This window comes from Psittacula echo, assembly GCF_963264785.1.
Source record: "Psittacula echo genome assembly, chromosome: 15".
Lineage (NCBI taxonomy): Eukaryota > Metazoa > Chordata > Aves > Psittaciformes > Psittacidae > Psittacula > Psittacula echo.
Genome location: NC_137751.1, coordinates 8,342,274 through 8,364,318, shown reverse-complemented (window position 1 = coordinate 8,364,318; position 22,045 = coordinate 8,342,274). Strand labels below are relative to the sequence as shown.

At 46.5% G+C, this 22,045-nt stretch overlaps 1 protein-coding gene across 1 annotated transcript in view; it reads right to left on the bottom strand.

Annotated features, from left to right (window-relative positions):
- Positions 1–19,887, bottom strand: part of CALN1 (calneuron 1) — a gene marked incomplete at its 3' end in the record, with an annotated part of 114,520 nt that extends 94,633 nt beyond the window's left edge. Inside the window, exon 1 of the mRNA XM_080629917.1 lies at positions 19,813–19,887. The remainder of the gene's footprint in view (positions 1–19,812) is intronic.
- Positions 19,888–22,045: the final 2,158 nt, after the last annotated feature.

The following is a 22,045-nucleotide window of genomic DNA, read 5'->3' as shown; positions in this document are numbered from 1 at the left end:
GTCCCAACAAACAGGGGGCTGGAGAGACACTTCCAGCCCTTTGCACCATCTTCATTAGCTTCCAGTCCCACCACAGAGTATTCAGGCAACAATCGATCCATGTTTTCTCCCAATAATCACACGCCCAGTGTAAAAGCCATTACGCTGATTAACCCTATTGAATAAAGAGACAAATCTAGCACCTGCAGCAGCTCAGGCAGGGTGAGCTTGTACTGCAAATGCAGTGTGAGATGAGCCCGTGGGGCTGGGGACAGCCCTGGGTGAAGGGAGCTCACCCACCATTGGAGTAGCTGCAAGCCATGGATTCAGGTGCACTAAAGCATTTCAGAAGCCACTTTCTCTGCATTTGCTTCTATAGCCATTTTTAAAAAATGACAATGCATCTCCCTGAGGGCTAAAGTGCTTCAAATCAGTTCCCCCCTGGAAGCCTGTCATACATTTTAGTACTGGGGGTGATAACCCATGATATCTGACTGAGAAATCCTAAATTCTACCACCTAAGAGTATTATTATTTTTTTAATTACAATATTGTTAAATGGAAACCCTGGAGAGATTAAGGAATTCAGCAGCTCTCAGCCTGCCTCCAGTTTCAACAAGAGATGCTCAAAAATGGACCAGCAGCAGCTCCAGCACCAGATGTTCAAACAGGGATGCTCAGCTGCACTTCAGGAGCACTCAGCATCCTGTAGACAGGAGCCTGCTGTCAACACGAAGCGTGCACAGAGGCAAAAAATGGCCAGAAGGGATAATGAAGGGTGTGGGATGTGGGAGCTCACAAGGAAAAGCACCATGTTTTGCAAATCACCCTGTGTTGAAACATATAAAAAGCTTAATGGAAATATATAGGTGCCCAATGCCTGTCTGGAAACAAGAGGTCTGTCCTAGCACTGTCAGATCAGTCCAGGTTCATTTTGAATTTAGCCAAAATGTCCGTATTAGAAACACAGTGACCTTCAGCTTGCCTATGGCTGCTCGTTCCAGTGCCAGCTGAGACCCTGGGTAAACTCACACTGGTGGTGATAGGATCCATCCCACACGCAGCGCTCGGTCAGCAGCAGACGCTGACGCTGGAGTGCAGGGTGTGACAGCTTTCTGTGTCTTCATCATGTAAAACTTGAAGCAATGTGTACTCACTTCCTCTGGGTGGGAATGGGGAAGATGCCCCAGCACTTGCCCTGTTTTGCAGAGCCGCACAACAAGCCCCCAAGCAGGCAGCTAAGCAGTGAGCTTTGCTCTCCATCACCGAGCAGTCAAGACAGACGCATTTTCCTCTGAGCAACTCACAAACTGAAAGCACTTTTCAAAGGCATAGTGGGATTTTGGAGCACTGAAATCTCCTTAAATAATACGGTGAAAACATTGACATTTAACCAAAAAGCCCTCAAAGAACCCATAAACATGTGTATGGAAATGTTACCATAGTACCTTGCCAAGGTTTCAGTCTCTGTGCCAAGCTCAGCAGCAGGTTACATCCCCCGTAACGCCCGGCGCAGCAGCACTGCCAGCTCTGCTCCTTCCTTTCAGCACAACCACATTTGTGAAATTTAGAGGAGGTTTGTAAGCAAAGTCAGGGATAAAAAAGCAGTTACACGATGCTCACATGTCTACGCTCACTCCGCTTTGCATTCTCCACCAGCTCCTGTCATATGTCTTTTAAAAAGGTTTTCAGACCCAAGTGAAAATCTACGCAACGATTAAACTGGAAGGTTTAGCTTAAATATCAGTCAATGAGATGGAATCAGGATCAATTTGTATCGATCCAGGATCTCTCTTGGTAGTTACCAATTTGGAAAAGATTTCTTGCTAATCTTTCCCCTGTGTGCAGCACAAAATGATGTCCAGGAGTTGATCCTGGTGTTACAGCCTCAGGCACGTAACACACAACACCAATGGCACTGCCTGGGTGTTACACCCAGCCAGTATCTTGCATTTTCTCTATGCAGGTGTAATTGGTGGATCCTGGCTGCTGCCCAGCAGGTTGTGAACTGGTCTAGCTGGTCCCCACCCTGGATGCTGACTGGCCCCGCAGCTACTGCCCCATGGGCATCAAACAGCGCAGGCAGAAACAATGCTGATAGAAAAATACGTTAAGACAATTGAGATCTCTCCACAAATCTGGCTGAGGTTGAGCAGAAGGTTCAAGCTGATGGCATGGAAAAACATGGGAAAAAATACATAATACATGGGTGGACAAGCACACACGTGCAGTACAACAGCGTAAGCTTCATTTTCTTAGGAAACCGGGCTAAAAAACCCAACAGGAATACGTAGAAAATCCATGAAGCAACCAGATGGTAGGGAAACTGGAACAGTAGCTGTAAAGTCCCCCAGCTTGCTCTAAAACCCTTTAAAAATTCATCAAATGAAGTAATGGTGTTAAAGATGCTTCTCCCTGGGCAGAGAAATGTTATAACATCCAAAGCAAATAAGAGCAGTGGCTTCTGAAAAAATGATCTCCTTTTCCCCAGAGTTAAAGGATTGCCATGATCCTTACAAATAGGCTGTGTAATATCTAGCTGGATCCAAAGGGAAGAGCACATAATGCCCTAAATATCACCTGGGGAATTCCTGGGCCATTGGATCTGGCATTCTCTGGCCATGATGCATCAGTCAGGGGACACAACTTCCCAAAGTCTTCCCTGCTATTCTCATACATCTTCCTTTCATTGCTGTCCATGCACTAGTCCTTTCCCTCTCTCCCAAGGAGATAGTAACAGCTTGAGTCATGGTTAGCCCATGCTCTCTGGCATGGGAGCAACATGAACAAACATGTCCATGTTTGTAGCCAATATAGTTAAGGGACTACAAATCAAGAGTTCTGCTGCAGACACGTAGGTTTGGCAAAGTCCTTCATCTAGGAGAAGCACTGTCACTTTGTCCCTTATCACCTGCCTTCACTGTTGCTAAAAACAGCTTTAAAGATTAATTTTTTTTTAATTTACTCTGTGCAAAAACTTGGCACCTCAAATCCAGTATGAGCCCAAGCTCCCATAGCGAAGTCTGGATAGCCCAAAGAGTTTCATTTTGGCATGGGGAGGATGCAAAGAAGGGAAGTATCGAGAGCTCTGTAATGAGGTGTAAAGACTTAAGCTGCTGCAATAAAATGCGGAAGTCTTTGTTTAATCAGTCTCAATTCTGGTGTGTAGAGAGACACAGGAATGAAAGTGTGCTCAGGCAGATGGCTTTTCCTGTAGCTACAAAACCAATATAAGTGGGTCCTGGAAGGGTGCCTTGGGATTGAGAAAAATAAGATCTGGTGCATAGGGAGCCTTAAAAGAAAGCCCTAAAATAGATCCTCCCAGGGAGGAAAATCTTTGAGGAAATTTGTATTTTCCAACTATTGATACCAATAAATCCAAATTCCCCAAAACACATGGAAAGGCACATTTGGGCTATATATAAACAGATCTATCGCAGGAAGAGAAAGACAAGAGCCTCCCTGCTCCCAGCCCGCCTCGGCAGCCTGCGCAGAGCACTAAACACACCGGACCATTTTTGGAAGCCAAATTTCCTCAGACTGTAATGCAAAGTCATTGGGCTGTGAGTGCAAGGGAGCCCTAAACTTACCTCTGAAAGAGGTTTTCTTTTACTTCTGGAAAACAGGAGTGCTCTCACTTTCTGGGAGCAGGGCTGGTTATCATAAGGCATTAACACACATGACTTTTCAGGACATTAATCCATCCAGATTAATTTAATACCTTTTACAAGGATGTACGGTCTGCAACCATAAGACCTTAATGCACAGTGCACAAACACACACGTGAGATTCACTGTGTATTTGCTGGTGGTGATACAGGTAGAGACTAAAACTGGACACTGGGACTACTTTCAGCCCTGACCCTCCATACCCACATGTACCCTCATTCTTATCCCACTGTACACAGCATTCCTGCTCTATGTGATGACTTACTGGTATAGACCTAAGAAAATACCCCTTGTTTCAGACAACGACTAAGAAAAAGGAGATCTTGCTGGTAAATACTGGGTTGGAATACTAACAGTAAAGTTCCCCATGGTAATCTATGGGGGAAAGGGTTTTAAAACCCTTAGATCATTTTCAGTATTCAAGAATGCAAGAGGGAAAAAAGTCCTCTGAAATACAGAAAACAAGATCTGAGTGACAAGTCTAATGGATGTAGTGCCACAGAGGCACTTCATGAGCGACAGACTTCCTGGTTCCAGGACCACAAAGCGACAGGAGCTTCAGATGGTTTTGTGCTTTCTTTTTTCCCCCACCTTCTCCAGAAAACTTGAAATTAAAAAGAGGAAGGTCACTTGAAAAGACATCACGTCGCTAAACAACTGATGCTTCATGGGTGCCTTTGAATCCTGTGTGGCAGAAAGGAAGAGCTGTGGATGCCAGGTCAAGTATAAAACAGACACGTTTCTCTGTGAAAGCTGAACATGTGAGAACACAGTGGGACAATTTAAAACCATAGTTGTTGTTTGTTATTTTTTAACTATGGCCCAAGCTGATCCTCAGCTTAAACTGCCTGGAGGAGACGACTGCAAGGACTTGATAGCTCTGTATCTCCAGGGCAAGCGCATCACACTCTAAAGGGATAAAGACCCCTTTCCATTCCCAAAGGGGCTTAAACCTGCGTAACTAAAGACCAGTCATTCATAAAGACTCACCAGCATTTCATCCATTCACCCAAGCTCCTCTTAGCCCCCAAACTCATCTTCGCCTTTTGCAGCCAGCAATCCTTAGCTTTTTTGCTGCCCTCTCCCACTTTCTGCCACTGAGCCACTTTCTGCTACTGCTGCACCCAGCCTCTGCTGCCCCAAAGGGTTAAGTTTAGCCAGGGTTAGTAAAACATGCCCATCTTCACCTAAACCACAGTTGGTTTGAAAGCTTCTGAGCTGATATTAAAACCTAAAAGAGAAGTCAGCAACAAAACAAAAATATCTGAATCTTTCTCTCTTCTCCCTTCAATAATTCATCTGGAAAGATGAAAAGATCAGTTTGGAAATGGAGCTTTTATCCCTGGGGAAGCTCCAGCATGTATGCACCAGCCTCCTGTTCCCTTCTATGGGTTCAGCTCCTCTATAAGACAACAGGACCCATAGCGTGCAGCATCCAGGGATTTCCAAGAAAAGACTGATGACATGGCAAGAGTTTATGAGAGAAAAACAATGCAGACTACTAAAAAAGCTCTAAAATCTCCAGGCAAAGGGCTTCTGTGGCTGGAAGCTGAAGGCTATGAACATACAAATTAGAAATTAAGCAAGAATTTTTAATGGCAAAGGTGGTTAACCAATGGAACAAACTACCAGAATGACTACCTTGCTGTCTCCCAGACAAGACCAGATGCTTTACTGGAAGACACGCTTTAGCAAGTGCAAGCTACCAAGCTCGGTATTGGAGTTAACAGGGTGAAATCTTACGGCTTGTGATACGTTGGTCTCCAGATTAGGTGCTCCAACAATCCTCCAGGGCCCTAAAAACCAAGAGTCTGCGAAGGCACCCTGAGAGGCTGAGCAGCATCAATGCCAAGATGATGCCACCTGCAGCTGGTAGACCTGCCAGCTCCTCAGCACTCTCCCAGGCACCTTCTACCTCACCTTCAGCTCATTTTTTCCTTTCCAAAACTGCCCAGTTAATACCGCCAAGGGGAGAAATGACCACCCTGTGCCTACCCCAGGGATGCCTTACCAGCATGCAGCAGGGGCTTCTCCTGCCCTCATCTGTGCAATCAGCTTCCCCATCACTCAGGAGATGGAGGTACGGATAAAGTCAACATGAAGCACATTTAGCTGAGCACACATGGCAAGTCAGTGATGCCAGAGGGGCTTTGTACCATCACCTGCATCTGCTCAGACAATTACACCAACAAAACCATCAGAGTTTTTCTGGAACACCCAGCTCATTTTTTTCCAAGTAGAAGAACACAAGAAGATAATAGAGATCTAACTGATAGAGCATAGAGTAACAAGGTCCTTGTTGGCAGTAAGAAAAAAGTACCACAGGCACGTTAGCTGAGATGAAGAGAACGTCAAAACAGTGAGGAAGTGTCCTCTGTGTCCCCATAATGCATTTTTAACACATTTCCCTGCTCTGCTCAACCATTTCCTCCTCCACTCACAACTGTTGAGGGCTTGCTTATTGAGAGTGTCTTGAGGACAGTTTTCTGAGCATGCTTCTGTTCATCTAATCATGTCCAGTTGCCTTCAATTCACAGGCATAAATCAGACATGAAGACATTACTAGCAGAGATTCCTGGCACCCCCAGCACACTGAGCAAGCATCCTATTTAAGAAAACAATATACAATGGATTATTCATAACAGACCAAGTGCGTCACAAATGAGTAATTATAAACATGAAATATATCAATAATGACAATTTTTTACAGCAAAGTAACACACTGCAAATAGCCTGTTGGTTGATTATGCATTATTAATGAAATGCTAAAACATTTAAGTTTTTTAACAGGACAGTAAATTACTCTCAATAAATATGACTTATGCCAGGCCTCTTCTTTAAAGGCGGCTTTTGGACATCTAGTGAAGGTTATTTTTTAAAAGCAATAGCTGATGGTTCCTACAGAAAGTTCTCAGGAGCTATGAGGACTGGAGCCATCAACACACATAAATGAGCAAGACGGAAATTAAAGAGGCAACGGTAACCCAAACACTGGGATAATCATATAAATTAAGGTGGATCATAGTGCAAGATTCAAACCAAGATACACTACAAGCATTTTCCCACTGCAAACATTCAGGGCTGTTAGTTTCCTTGAGAAAGTGTCTTCATACACAAACTATGGCCCAGCTTTAAAAGAGGATCCAAATTTAAAAAGAGAATTCCAGTTTACTTGCCTGGAGAGGGTCAACTGACCCAAATGAAGACCTGCCCTAACAAGAAGTTTCCAGAATCACCAGGCTGGTTACTGTTAGCTACTGTTAAGCCAGGAATGGGCTATGGTGAGAAAGGGTCCCGAGACTGTTGTGTTCATGGCACCACTTCATGCAGATAACTGGAAGCATCAGCTGCAGGATGCACAGGACTTTTAACACTACTGCCAAAGGTGGCCAGGGCATCCATCAAATGGTGCATTGCTCACCCAGAGCAGCTGTTTAACACCAACCACTATCCTATATTGATGCTTACAGGAGCTATATAGGTAGATCCCAAACCTGCAATGACATCTATGCATGCACAGAACTCAGCAGGAATGGAACTTCTTCAAAGGGTAAGCCCTGGAGCTCCAATACTGCAAAGCTCTGAAGCACACCCTGGGCTCAGCAGGGTCTGAGCGCATGCTAGAGCACCTCATCATCCAAGACCTTAATTCACAAGAAACCAGGTACTATCAGAGAAAGCTGAGCTGCCTTGAGAAAGCCTGCGCTTCTTTCTTTGTGAGCTACTGGTCTTTGGAAGATTATAGTAAAGCTGTTCCAAGAAACCAAAATGATCATTTCCTGCTGGAGCGCAGTATTTAGCTCTTGGGGTGGCACAAATTACAGCATCCTTATTTTTATTTCAGTATTTATTTGAAGGAAATGTACAACAGAAACCTGATGCTGGCTGTATTTTAAACCCACGAGCACTCTGTAAACAAGTTAGACCCAGAGAGATTTGCATGTTTCTTCTTGAAGCATAAGGAGAAGCAGCGAGACTGAATAATTGAAAACAGTTATGGAGACTTCATTTTCTTGTTTTTCCTGGGATTTGCTCTTGGGCTGGATACTCCCAACCCTAATACCTGGCAGGGATGATCAACTATTTGGAATCTCATTTGCACTATAGTTGATATGCCGACAGCTTTCCATGGGGAAATCACTGCCCTGGCAGAGGTCAACAATTTGCAGGAAAAAAGGGTAGAGAGGACATTTTTCTTAAAGTGAAGCTTTTAAAAGGGGTCAGAGCAGAGCACTTCAGATCAAGGATGAATACATAAATACATCTCAAAGAACACATTACTGTGACATCTTTGGTACCCACTGGATACATCCTCAAACCCTTTGAAAAGCTTGACAATTAGTGGCACAAACATGTCTGGGTCTTCAAACTCATGCCCATGGGGCATGCTTCCCTTGGGGGGGGCCACAGCAATCATGGGAGGCAATGGCAAAATTCCAGTTACCTTCACTGGGACAGGTTGCAAGCATCAGCAGTGCTCATCCAAGCCAATGGGCTATTTACTTAGCTGTTTGCCCAAGGCTTTGCAGGATTGGCTAACCCTTCAAACTGATGGTCGTATCTATGCAAACAGCTATGGTCCTGCAAACAGAGGAGAATGAAGAAAACCTCGTTGAAGTGGATCAATCCTGGTGCAGGCAACAAGCTCACTGCAACTCATTAACTTCAGTGAGGCTCTGCCTTACTGACCTCTTTGCAGAATCAAGCCCTGGCAGGAATGAGTATAAAATGCAGAGAGAATTTAGGTTAGGAAGGAATAAAGCCAAACTGGAATTTGTGCAGGGTATCAGTGGACGCTGTTCCCTCAACTGAACAAGCTTCCAGCTTCTCGGGTTGCTCACGTTACTGTTTAACATGCCAGCATCGAGGATAAAAAGATCCTGAGGAAACTATTTGTGCACAGCCGCTCTCTGCAAGCACACATGCCCACCACACTGTCACCTTTGCCATCCCAGGCACCTGGGATCCCCCAGGACACAGAGTGACTGCAGGCAAAGCAGCCACATTTTGACACTTGCTGCACTTATAAATACCAAAACCCTCCTGCAGACACCACAGGGAAGAACTTCAATAAACACACAGGATGATGAAGGAAATACAGAAGGGGGAGGAAAATGGACATCTTAGCCCCAAAACAGCACCTCCAGCAATATCTCCCCAGTGCTGCTGGGTACCAGTGCAGTGCTGGCGGTTCAAACACAAACACAGCAGCGCCCTTGCCTTGACACCCCACTTTGCAATGCCTACACCCCAGGAGGTTGACTGAAATGCCAGGACAGCAGGGTATGGCCACAGGCAACAAACAGTGTGAATCCAAGACCTCCATCCATGTTAAATGGCTCGATAATGCATGAAAAAGAGAGGTATATGCTGCCTGAAAGCTTCATCTATGAACAGACCTAATAACAGCATGCAGTGCAGATATTTAAGGTTTTCTTTTATCATGCTGTAAAAATGTATATACAACTATGCCCAGTAAGCCTCCACTAGCAGACATTAAGTTCAAGGAATGAGAGGGCATCTTTATAACCATCCACTGAATTTCTATACATTTTGTGTCCTGCCCGTGGACTTTAGGTTCAACAGACTAAATCCACACTGTGGCTTTAATTACCACTTGCTTAATGTCTTTATTCTGAGAAACATTTTCACATTTTCATGCTTTTATCAGAGTAGACTGTGTTTAATTAGAAGCAGACCTATAAAGCAGTTTGTTTCTATTGCCCTTTTCTCATGATAGCCCAAGTACTATTGCATAATACCCAGTATTTACTTTAGTTTCTTGCTTACACTCTAAACACTCATAGGTTAAAAATACAGTTAAAGCCTACCCAGTCTTGCAAAGCTTCTCCATGCCTATTAGTTCCTCAGTTAACAGCTGAGATAACTAATATATCTTTAGCTGTGGAGTGTATAAAACTGATTTGGTATTGGTTACAGGACTCAAAAATCATTACACTTTACCTTAGCAAGCCACCTGGCTAAAATAAATGCTCCCAGATCCATTCAGTATTCCCAGTATATTATGAAAAGGCTCTGCCTGTTTCATTTTACATTGCTTAATAGATTGCCTGGCATATTTCATGCTGAATCAATAAAGCTATATGTGCACAAATCGACCAAAATTATGTTTGCTGGTATTGCTAATACAAGTAGCTTCTCAATGGGTATTTTGTTCAGTTTACAGTAACTCTGGAAGACAAGACATGCAGAGTACTATCACCTTGCTACTGGTCAAGGAATGAGTTTTGCTTGGAAATTAGGCCATTTCAAGAGAAATAAAATGAGAGAATTTGCATTGCATTGTAACTTACAGGGCAAGGTTTTCTGGAGGCTGTGGGAGGTGCATGGGACCAGCCATTTACAGGTACCAAGCCTGGACTGGGATTTAGTCTGTTGAAGGGAAGCCTGGACAAGTAGCCACAAAAACGTTGTTTATATATCCACCTATATTTATATATACCCATATATTATGATATTATAGGAACACGCTGCATCAGCATAATCCTCAAGCACATTATGACTGGATAAAAACTGCATGATAGTGAAGTCAGGGAGAGTGTGAGTACGGAGCGAGTAGGTACGGCCCTTCTCCCCACACAGCTGAGACAGGAAAGGATGGGGATTTTGGTTAAATTAGCACCGGGGCAAACTATTTCACATTAAGTGTTATTCTTTCTCTCTGCAAGCCAAGTTCCTCCCTGGGATTCACTAGCAGGGAGATGCTTGCACAGTGGGTTTGTTCACGGATGAACTCCATCAGTTTGTAGGATCAGGCCCTGGCCTGATCCTGGCCCCACTGAAGAGTTAAGGGAAGGTGTTGTGAGAACCAGGCAAGGTCTACGCATCACCGAAGAGCACAGCACCAGAAGCCAGCTCCTGCAGGACAAGCCCTCCCACGTATAATACTACGAGTCCTCCACCACCTTCCCCATCCCTCACTGCCCAACTGGGATTCTGCCTGGAGATACACGAATTGCTTCTCCAGAGCCAGGGCAGAGCATTTATCTACAGGTACAGTGCAGACTCTGGGGAAACAGTGAAGCATCCACAAAGACTCCAAAAACTGAAAAGATCAAGCTTCCCCTAGCAAACCCTTCCCCGAAACAAACATGCATGCCAGTGTGGAAAGGATGCGTGCAAAGACCCTTTCCCTCCCCAAAAGAAGCCAGATGGAATATTCCTTGTTTAAAAAAATGGCATTGGGAGCTCTTACCTGGTAAAATTTGTGTTCCCAGCTACCAGCACACCTATAGCACCAGGCTCTCATGGGGCATCACGCGAGGGTGCAACAGCGGATTGGTGCAGATCATGGAAGTTTACAGCCAGAAGCAAAGAAAAACCAAAAACCAAACACAAAACAAAACAAAAAATCCCCGAAAAGCCACAACATGACCCAAATGATATCCCTGCAATGGTTGTCTCGTTACAAACAAGATGAGATGAAGGAGGGGTTTTTTACTTGCTCTGAGGCATCATATGGAGCTTAATCACAGGCAGTTACGTATATGGTTCTTTTGGCCTTCAATCAAGAGTGTCATTTCGGTGGCAGCTGCCTACGTGATGTAAGCCACCTGGGTGATCCAGTCCTCTGCCAATCACGGCCTTGTGCAGCTATTTTACAGCTGAACAATGGGGAAATTTGATTTCCCAGGCAATGAGGAGATCCTCTTGTAGTCCAGCAAGCACATTGAGTGAAACAGGATCGCGCACCTCTCCTCCAGTGGAGTTACAGGCAACCACAGCCAGGGCAGACCTCAGCAAGCAGCTCCCTCAGCTGATCTCGTCCTGCTATCATTTCCCGACGGAGCCCGTCTGTATCCTGATGACTTTCAACACACTCCAAAAGCCATCGAGAGCCGAGAACAAGCTTGCAAGCACAGCGTGACAAGCTTGCAAGAACAGCGCGACACAGTGCAGCGTGGACTAAGGGGGATGCAGCTGCTACATGGAAAACAGTCAAACTTGGTGGGTGGAAAAGGTCTGAGCTGCTGGTGAGTAACAGGAGAAGCAGCTCACACTCAGGACACCAGCAAAGCATGGCAGCTCAGCCTTCCTTAATGCATTCCTTTTGCTGCTCAAGTGGGGAATCAGGAGGCAATCACTGCAAATCATGTATTAAATCTGGTGATTGAAATTATATCGGAAATAAAATGAGGCTGGGCTGAATACATTAAAGCTATTAGCAGGCATCTGGGTGACAGGCAGGGCTCTCTTTGGGAGCCTTTTGGTTGCCGACAGCGGCATCAGGAGGTGTTTGGGGCCAGATTCCTCTGTCGGGTACGATTTTGACAGATTCATTAAGACCCATTTATTCAAACAGATGGCGGATGCTCCCTCTGCTCTGGGATCTTCACTCTTATCTAACTCCACAAGAGCAGGACACCGCATAGACACCGAGCACTCATTACATCACCCACGGTATGGACAAGGCAAGAGGCCCAGAAATGAAGAAAAAGAGGGGGCTTTTGGCAATAAAAAGTGATGTTACACTGCTCCATGGCAACTTGCCTTCCCCTCTTCACAAACATGCGTGGGGACCAAACACCAAAAAGAGGGAGGGGAAGGGGGGGAGTAGAAAACCACCCGTGAACAAACCATACCCACAGAGGGATGGGGTACCAAGGGATGGCTGGAGGGAAAGCGCATCCACACCCGCAGATCCCCCCTCACCCCAAACGCCATCCCCGAACCGCGTTGCACCCCGCTAGGGACCGACCCGTCTGAGCCAGACGGTGGGGCTGGGGGAGCCCACGCTCTGGTCAACAGGTCGGTCACCCGTGGAGCACCGGATGCCCCCCACCCGGGGACCGCGTGGAGCAACTGATGCTCCCCATGTTTCTCTGTGGGTTCTCCCCGCCTCCTCCACTCACCTCTCCACCAGCCGGCTCCTCCGCCACAGGTTTGCTCGGTTCCTCTTCCCCCCCCCCAGCCCCCCACCCCCCTTCCTCCAGATCGCTCCTGACCGACTTATTCAAAGGAGGATGGAGGAAGGAGGCAGAGAAAGAGAGATTCGAGAGGGGGGTGGGGGAGGAATTAGATGAAAAAATACAATAAAATTAAATTAAAAATGGGATGGAAATAGGTATCGCTGAAGGCTAATGCCGAGCGCGGGGCGGCGCGCTGCGGCTCAGCCCCCCCATGGCCCCGCCGAGCCCCTCCGCGCCGCCCCGCGCTCCCCCCCGGCAGCCCCGGCCAGGGCGGCGGCGCAGCGCCCGCCCGGGGAACACCCCCCTCCGCCGCGGCCCACCTTGCGGCAGGCCCCCGCTAACCCCTTCCTGGCCGGCACCTCCGTGCTTCGTTCATTTCCACCCCTCCCCGAAACCCCCGAGGGATGCAGAGTGCAGGGGAGAGGGACCAGCCGCCAGCTGCCCCATCCATCCATCCCTGCCTCCCATCCTCCACCACCTCCCACCACCCACCTTTCCTCCCTCCCAGAGGTGTCAGGAAAAGACCATAACCGCTATGCTCCATAGCCCCTGTTACTCCACCAACCCTTTTAGTCCACAACCCCAATTACTCCACCAACCACAAATAGACCACGTTCACAGAATCACCCGTTTGGGGCTGAGCCCCTTAGAAAGCTGGCTGCCTGAATGCTCTCCAGGTCTCTTTTTAGCACGTGTGTGTTTAAGCTGGTTTTTTCTGGGTTTTTTTAGAAATGAAGAAACCACATCTGCACATCTCTCCTGTGCACACAGAGGTGTGAGTCTCTGAACCTCGTGTCCCAGTTCAGCCGGCCTGCCTGACCTGCTCTTTGATGCTGAGGAGGGCAGAGGAGCAGGACAAGTAGCTCCAAATCACATATGCTGGCAGCTCTAGGGGAGTCCTGACTTCTCCATAGTGAAAGAGCAAGTGCTTGAAGGAGTGCACCCCTCCCGGCTTGCTAAACATCTTCTTAGGCTTCTCAGCTGAACTAAAACTACCGCCACAGAACACTTGGGAAACGCCTTTCCTGACCATACTCATCACCAGAGTTTGGTGGAGCTGGCTTGCATTTCCAGCTCCCTCTCTGAAGGCACCAGAAGCACTGCGCAGCATGGGCAAATCCACTGGAACAGCCATACCTGAGGGAAGCGGGACTGGGTGCTTCCAGCGGGGTGAAATTTGGATAAAGACAGCTTAGGCTAAATACATGAGGGATGTTCTCACAGTGAAAGCAGTTGACTATAGAAGAGTCTCTAATGGGAACCAAACACTCAACTAAAATTGCCTTGGTTGAATCTGGAAGACAGCTTGGATAGCCACCCAGCATCTACAGCAACACTCCCACAATCATGTAAGGACTGAACAAAGCCTTCAGAGTAAGCATTGATTTTATGGCTCAAAGGTGTTTAATTCACATCCTGCCTGTGTTGTACTTTTCTGATGTAAAATCCTTCCCCTTTCCTTCCTTTCGGCCTCATAGGGGTTGGAACTAGAGGTGCTTTAAGGTCCCTTCCAACACAAACCAGCCTGTGATTCTAATTTCTTACTAATTCCTAAATATATCCAGAATATCTCCAAGCTTGTATCTGCATAAATAAGACCAGCCAGTGGCCCTTTCCTCTTCTCCACTGTTAAAATATAGGGCTGATCACGGCAAACCCTGTTTTAAGATGTCCCTGGTGGGGTGGCCACGGGTGTGATTATGGAGGGCGTGCTGTCTGTGAGACCACCTCAGTAATCAGCACACAGACTGCCACATCAGGCTCCTGAAAATGATATGGCAGGAGACAATACTAAGGTGACAAAGTAATGCACTGAGAAATCATACCAGGCAGGGCAGGTTGTTGTCAGAGACCTGCCTGGCTGCCTGTTGGGGACCAGTGCTAGTTGTCACTGTCAGCACTGAGCTGTCACTCTAATAACAAGTGGTTTATCGCCTGACATAATAGGCTACCAAGCTGTTGTACACCAGTCACACTGATCACATGTGGGTACCACCCAGCTCACAGAAAGATGCTCAGCAAACCCACAGCTGTGCAGGTCTCACTTTCATTTCAGGTGCCTTTTTTGAGACTAAGAAAAGCAGTGGCCAAAGCATCAGATGAGCACATGGTAAATATAGCAGCAATAAATGCAGCCTCCAACGGGAGGCAGGGTGACCCAGTGTGTGATTTAGAAGAGGCTACTGTCTTAAAAATATCTCTCATAATATCAAGATGTAAGGCCTGTAGGGTCAAACTTAAAAAGTCTTCTATTGAAATTCAACAGATTTGCTCGGTTAGGGGTGACCCACTGTAATTAAAACTCAAATGGATCCGTAAGGCCACAGAAGCAAGGAGGGTCTGCAATTATCTCCCACAGTGTCAGGGAGGGGGTTTCTAACCAGTCCAATTTTAAATGTCCTGAGAAATACACATTCCCCACTCCAGGGGGAGGGTTCAGTAACACTTCACAGTCTAATAGGTCTCACGAGTGGGATAAGTTTTTCAACTTTCAGCCTACATTTTTGTACTGCTTAATTTCCTCCCATTATTTCTGATGGAACACTTTGTGGAAGGCGTACAATAGCTCCCTAGCCTGGATTTTCATGTTTTAATGATGGTTAATTATTCCAGGAGAAACTTTTATTTTTACTTTTTAGTCATCTTGCTTTTGCGCTGGATGCTTTATCCTGAAGTTTAATTAGCGCATTTCAGAACTAAAGATCCAGATTAAATCACTGCTGAGCGAGCTCTGCTCCAGAATTTACGATCACTGTGCATAGCCCTTAGTGTACCTGCCAATGCAGGCAACTGAGTAATCGATCGATGGGTTATTTGGGAAAGGAGCGAGCCAGGCGGGTACTGCAGCCTGGCCTGGGGCTGCTGCTCTTCCTTTCCCTGCCACAGCAAGGAAGAGATGGATGAAGGTGATGATGATGAGGGGTAGAAAGTGGCAGCCTCCACCTCTTTCAAACCCCAGTGTGGGTATTGCACACCCTGAAAGCAGGTCTGGGATGCAATAGCACTGGCAGATTTGCATCTCCAGCCCTACCATCTGCTTAAATCCAAGGTTTCATTTCAGCCTATTAGAGAGATTGGGGCTGGCTGCAAACATCAGATGTAGGCTTAGGTTTGGCACCAGTCCATCTCCTTTCCTGCTGCCTCAAACACCAAGATTTTGATTCCAGCTCATCTGCAAATACTGAAAAAGATTCAGTTGTGCAACAGAGTCCACTTTAGTGGAGCTCATCATGAAAGGAGACCTTCAAGGAGTTAAAAAAACCAAAACAACCCGAGAACTCCCTTTAATCACATTATCTCAAACAAACTAAAGCTATAGACAAATGCAATTACACCCACAAAAACCTGCTTGCTCCCATCCAAGAGTCCAAACACTTGTGGCTTAACCAGGGCCAGAACGTGTTGTTGAGATGGATGTGCACTTACACTCTTCCCTACTTGACATCCAGGAAGCTCGTGCAAGGGGATTTATGTCCCTAAAAAAAACCAACAGAAATGCCCATGTGGGAGAGAAAAGCACCTCCTGTTCATGGCACTGAGCAGACTGGCTTCATTCCTTTTATTTATACAGAGCAGCTCTGGCACACTCTGTAATAAAAATGGATAAGGTTTCAAGCCCTTCACTAGCCCACAAAAATAAGCTGACTCTCTGCACAGGCACCACAGGGCAAACAGCCCCAAACTTAACCCAGAAACCTCACAATGAATTTCAGCAGGGAGGGTTGGGGAGCAGGAGGGGGGGTGTTGTTTTGTTTTGCTCTTAGAAAGATAGCCCTGTAATTTAGTGAGTCAGACGTTCTACATCTTTTGTTGCTTTTCATTTTCAACATCTTTAAGCTGTTTGTGGAGAACGCGCTTATTTTTAGACTTTGCATCAGTGAGAGACATTTTAGCTGGTTCGGAGAGGAAAAGCTCCATTGAGACTTTTGTGTCTGGGGTGTTAATGGACAATTTCCTGATGGGGAGATAGTTTCTTCCCTTTTTCTTACTTTTACATCTTGCTCAGCATCTGGGCAGTGATTTTCAGGCAAGAAGGGCTGTGCCCTTTGCTGCAAGTGGGGTCACTCATATGCACCGAGGTCTGACCTGATGGAGGAAGTAGGAGGATGGCTGCAAGCACAAGCAGATATATGGTGGGGCATGAAGAACAAATGGGGGCTCCAGAACTGCTGATCGTCTTGCTCCCTCTTCATCAAATCTGCAGATCTCCAGCTATGCTCCAGAAAGCCTCCATAGCATGGAGCAGGCTTTCAGCAGGTACAGTGAAGGGGGAAAACAACCCACAACCAAGCACCAACACTCATTTCTCCATGATGGGCAAAAAAATTGAGGGTTATTTTAGATATCTTAGTGAATTCAATTAAATTACAAAAATGGCAATGGGATTCTGGAAAATAAATGATTTTTATTTTTTTTTCTTCCAGAAATTTGACTTTGCAGAACAGAAGATGCCTCTGGAGCAAGTTAAGAGATTTGGGGTTTGGTTTGGTTTACAACATTTAACACCTCCTCTCAGTTTACGGCTCAAAATTCTTTAAGGGAACTCAAAAAATTAAAGGAAATTTCAAAATGAAAACTGGCTCAGCAGCCCCTCAAGGCCAGGCTTTACTTAAAAAAGAAAAAAAAAAAAAATGCCCAATTCTGCCTGCTTTCTTTTCTTTTTTTTTTTTTCAGTTTTAATTAAGTCAATCAACAACGGAAAGGCCTCCAAATGAAAACCACACAGGCACCGAATGTCTCCAAGCCTCCAGATGTGCATTCCTCCACCTTTCACTGGCAAGCCTGGAGCAGGCACCATGGTGCAGTGACTGTCCCACATCACCCGGGCATGCTCCTGGCTCAGAACTGAGAGCAAGAGAGGCAGGGATGTGACATGTCCCACTCCTCTGCATGCAAAGGATGAGAGGTGGACCCAAGCCATAGCCAAAAACATACAGGGAAGCATATAGACCTGATGCTGAGCTCTCAGGGCACATCCTATGGACTCTTTGCTTTGTACTATGGAGATATCTGGGTTTACCAGCACATGCCACCCTGAAGCAGGCAGCAGGACACCATCCCCATGGTGTCCTTCGGTGCCAGCTCACTCTGCAATGGCACACACACTGGGTTTGGCCTCAGCATGGCCCCACGCTGGCTGCTGAGTGCACAGAACCAGCTCCCACACCAGAAACGGTAACTGCTCTTTGGCCAGCTCAAAGGACACAGTTGTAATTTTGCTGAAAGCCTCAGTCCTAATGGATGGTTGGAAACGCTCCATGGCTCGGTGGCTGTCACTTAGCTCAGGTGTCACAGGCAGGTCAAAGACATTCCGTTTCTGTTCTGCAGTCTCCCACCATCACAAGACTCAAGAGTACGTTTGAGGTTCGTGGCTCATGTTTAATGTTTTACATCCTGTCCACAACTCTTCCTTTCAGGGATGTATGATCCAAACCAGCACAGCCATAAACTCAGTGCAGAGGTCTCTGCTCTGCCCATTACCAGGCCACAGCTTAATGTTTGCATGAGCCAGGACTCAGCATCTTCTTTGAGGAGCTGCCACCATCTCCCCACCACATATTACTATGCATGACCATAGAATGGTTTGGGTTGGAAGGGACCTTAAAGTTCATCCAGTTTCAACCCCCTGCCACCAGCACGGACACCTCACATTAGACCATGTCATCCACAGCTTTGTGCAGCCTGGCCTTGAACACTGCCAGGGAAGAAGTGTTTACCACTTCTGGTAGGGCCTCAGCACCTTCACAGTAAAGAACTTCTTCCTTATACCTAACACAAACTTCCCCTGTTAAAACAAAGATATTGCATGCTCCCTTGTACTGCCAACCTTTGCCATTTCTCAGCACCCCTTAAACTCAAGGGTTTTGCTGCATTAAAAACCCCTAGCAAGCAACAAGGAAATCACCAGTGAGGCTCCTGATCAAAGCCCAGAATGATGTGCCATTACGAGCACCAGCTGAACAAACCAATGAAGCAGATGGGGAGCAAACCCACAGTGGACCCCTGCCCATCACACCAAGCCAAGGGTCTTGCAAAACCAGTGCTACAATCCTTTGCTCAAACACTGATGAGCCAAACTCGTTGGCTGGGGAGCAGCAGCACTGAGAGGAGCTGGCTCGGGGAATGGGCTGTGGCACAGCGAGAGCAAGGCACAAGGATAAATGTGTGCAGGTTGGAGGGTGAACAGTGTCAATAGGATCAGTTTGCTCTATTATTTATCATGCCATATGCCCCAGCACTTGATCCACAAACCTGAGCCATCACCTGTGAACACTTGTCAAGATTTGAGTAGTTTTCCAGTTTCCAAGTAGAATAACTGGAGACAATAAGGCTGATTTGACTAGTGCTTAGCTCCAGAAACAGAAGAAGGCTGAAAAGAGAAATCTCACTATATACATATAAATTTAACAAAAGCTCTTCTGCATTAGAGTTAGCCATGTTAAAACTCCTTAGTAGACATGCTGCAGGGTAGCAGCAAGGCACATATTAGCCAAATGCATGGTAGAGAGGAGATAAACAACACTGCGCCCTCCTGCCTGTCCACAGGAAACCAGTTCTCCATGTAGAAAGCCCAATGAAAATACAATTCTTTTACAACAACCGCATCCAATGTATATTGTTTGTCTGGGAAAAAAAATAAGATGTTGGAGGATTCATAACTTTGAAGTCCTCCAGTGCCATCAGAACATATTTTTCCCCCCCAAAGTGTTTCAAAAGTAGCAAAAAACATGAAAAAAAATTAATGACTGCTAACAGCTGAAACAGATGGTCTGTTGCGAATCCCCACAGCCTCATGCAACTGTGAGTCAAGCCACTCTTCAAAATGGTGAAGAAAAAAAAATAATGAAAAACCCATTTCCAAGGCTACCAGGCTTCCAAAAATCCCTTCAGGCTTCCCAGCCAAAAGCCAGCAAGAAGGGAGGGTTTGGCTGGTTTAGACCCACAGTGGGATCAAACTCAGCGTGCCCCTTGCCCTCACATCATGTGCACATAGCTGGTCTGGATATGCTTGTGTTCGGCACAGTCCCATAAGATGCTTCACCAGGATGAGGTTTGACTGAAGGATTTTAACTAAAGGGTCATTTACAGTAAAAGATTCCCAATTCACGCACCCACTGCTGCTCCCCAGCACTATTCCCACTGCCCACCCTTGGCAGGATCCCTCCCACCACCCCGACTGTCCTCAGCAAGCATCCCCCCACACCAGCTCTCAATGGTTTGAGGTAAGAAGGGCACTTGCCAGGAAGGAAACTCTGGTTGCCTGCTCCTCTGCTGTGGCTCCTCCTTCTCCCCAGGAGACTCGTCCCCTCGGCCACCTTCATGCTTGGGCTGCCCCTCTCCATGCTCTTCGATCAGCCCCATCAGGCAGATGAGACGGCAGGTTCTGAGAGATGTGCGAGCTCATCATGGGGACATTAAAGCCAGGAGTGTGACTCTGTAAGGAGCAGACAGAAACTCAACTGCGTGCACTGTACCAGTTTATCATTTATTTAAACTCAATCTTTCAATAATTCATGCCAGCCTTCCCCTGTGTAGCAGGACAACAACAGCAGGAGCACAGCAATGCAGGCAGTGAATAACCACATCTGGAACAGATGTTCAGTTCTAAATAAAAAGCTGGGTTTGCAGAGAATGTTAAATACCATGGGAATAGTGTGCTCTGGGACACAGCCCTGCTCCTTCCAGGGGGCAACAGCGATTTGCTCATATGTTTTGCAGCACAGAGTTGGCACAAGTCAAAGAGCCAAGGCTGGCTTCAAGTGCAGCCCAGTAGTCATGAGAGAGCAGACCTGCAGCATCTGCAGGCATCTTCTCAGAAGAGCTGGGCAGATGCTGCCACAGTGCCTCCAAGCATGAATATGCAATGCTGTGAGTCCTCCTGACAGCAAGATGGACTCCATGAACACTCTGACGAGCAGACAGCAGAGGGTCCTTGCACACAGTCAAGAGTGTTTGCACCTCCCTCCCATGGAGGTATTGCTGCTGTACTAAGGAATAAGCTGAGTCCAGCCAGTGTTCCTATGTTACAAGTATGCAGGTGCAAGCACTCTTTCACAAGAGGAGGAGCCAGGGCCACCCATGCATTTGCCAAGAGAAACGCAGGTGTATCTGCAAGGCACCCACCCTCCAAAGCCCAAGACAGGGTATCCCCTTCACAAGCATCTCTTCTCCAATCCTGAGACACAAGACCTCTAAGTCTGACCAATACCTTTCACACCATGCCACTAAGCTCCTATCCATCACCAAACACCACCTGCTGCAACACTGCCATTCAAGACACCTGCAAACATCATTCCCCACCACCATGGACATACTTCTCCACACTACCCCTTCTTTTCTGCATCCAAGACAAGCTAGGGTTCCCACTACCAGGACCCTTTATGGCTTACACCTGGTTGGCCCATCATCCCTAGTTGTGGGGGATTGGCCCATGCCTTCAACCATCCCACAGTGTCAGCCACTATCAGGCTTTTTTTACACTTTGAACAAGCATTTTATTCCTTCCCTTATGCTGGTCCTTACACATGGCCAAATGCCCCTAATGATCCACACATGCACCTTGTTATCCTAAAACCACCTGTGTAACAGCCACAAGCCTGCTGGTGCCCTGAGACATACCCTCCCCATGACAGCTGCCAGCCTTTACCTCTCTTCTCCACTTCACATCTATCACAAGCTGTTTGGCCTTGCTTTCCTGCCACTTGGCTTTGAAGTGCTTTGAGGAAAGAACTTCCCTGCCATTTCAGCTGCACTTGCACAGCACCTGATGCAAAACCAGACTTCCAAGGTGTATGAGTATTATTACTATTACCACTGTAATTACTGATTCTTTGAGACCCCACTTAAGCTCTTGATAAAGACCTTCAATTTTTTGGACCACCTACCCCACTTGTCTCTGTGTTTTTCAACTCCTCCTCCGACAGTTGGACTCCACTCCTTGTCTGGAGATTGCAAATTTACAGATGACTTTCACTGCAAATTTTCTGGCTAATGGTGTCTTGCTCTTATTCATAAAGGTGACCCTTGTACCTTGCCCTGCTAAGCCAACCACTTAATGCCAATAAGAAGTTGTCTTTTTTCCTTCCTAGATAATAGCTGATCTTCCAGATTGTTTGGATAATGAAATAAGTAATGGCATTAGAAGCCCATTAATCAGTAGCGAGAAGTGAATAACACAGAATGCAGGACTGTCAACGGGCCCTGAAGGGCAAGCTAAGGGGAACTGTGGGGAAATGGTGAAACCACTCAAAATCCGGTTTCTACATCTTTGTTTTTTTAATACTTTAAAGTGGCTGACAATCAGTTCTTTGCATAGGGGACCGAGACCTGTGCCAGGTAGTCTGCTGCCCAGATTAAACCCTGGTACTTGAGAGATCCCCATTACATTCACAATCCTGCTGAATTTCACACACAGCAGGAACTCACTTTCTGCAACTTCTTCCACTCCCTGGTAGCAGGGCATGAAAAA